Genomic DNA, 1,151 nt, shown 5'->3' on the forward strand with positions numbered 1-1,151 from the left:
CCCAATTTGAAATTTTGTGGCCTGGCATTGAAGACTAAGATCATTTTGTTAGAAAGGCGTTTCAAAGCTATTTTGAAAATTGCAGGATATGATCCTAATATAATCAACCCTATTCATCGTGAAATTTTCAACTTGTCGATGGGTTTATGGGGTTAGGTGTTGGGAAAGAGATTGACGAAACTGATGACAATTTGAGAAACTGAAGGTCTTAATCCATTCTTAAATTTTTAGGTCTAAGTCTTCATAGCATCATTTTGAATTGTTTTATGCTTTTGTTTGTATTTTTCATTTCAGCTGAAATTTTATTGTGGGATTAGAGATTGTGAAAGATTATTTGATTTGATATGAAAATGTTCTCTTTTTCAAAGTTGATTTTGTGAGTGAATCTGCTATACAGAGTGTTTTGTTAATAACAACATCATTTAGCAAATTCATTGACATTCAAATACACATTCTACAAACTCACTGCCAAAGTCTGATATTAGAAAGAAAGTTATTGGTCAAAGATAGGCTCCGATCCACCTTCTACGTGGTCGATCATCAGTGTCACTAGCATTTGAATTGAAACTAGCAGTCCAACACAATTCTTGACTTGCTTGACTGGGATTTCCTAAATCCTTTCCCGAATTCAAGTTATCCGATTCTAGTAACTGAGAAACTGGACTTGGTGAATGCATCCGATCCATCACCCATTGTTCCTTGGGGTGCTCGAGCCTTTGCATTGATTTTTCAATACAAAGCATTAGTTAATAAAAGATCAAATCTATATAGGTTATTCTTTTTCATTTTTCAAATATAAAATGAAAAAGAAAAATAAAACTACTAACTATGATTTTATGGCAGCTTCGGTAATGAATCTAATGCTTCATAGTTCATAACGTCTATAAAGTTTTATTAGCCTTATATTTGGTTTGCCAACTTGTCATATACTTTTTAAATAACCTCCTTGCAAGACAACTTTCCCGCACCTTAATTAATTTACTGTATATTTGATACTTCCACTTATGCATGTACTCAATAAGCTTATATCCGCCAATGCTTTGACCAATAATAGAAAAATAATTCTTAGCATTTTTAGCCGCTTTGAACATTTGGTCATAGAAAAATAATTCTTAGCATTTTTAGCCGCTTTGAACATTTGGTCTCACTAT

This window comes from Solanum stenotomum, chromosome 1, assembly GCF_019186545.1.
Source record: "Solanum stenotomum isolate F172 chromosome 1, ASM1918654v1, whole genome shotgun sequence".
Classification (NCBI taxonomy): Eukaryota; Viridiplantae; Streptophyta; class Magnoliopsida; order Solanales; family Solanaceae; genus Solanum; species Solanum stenotomum.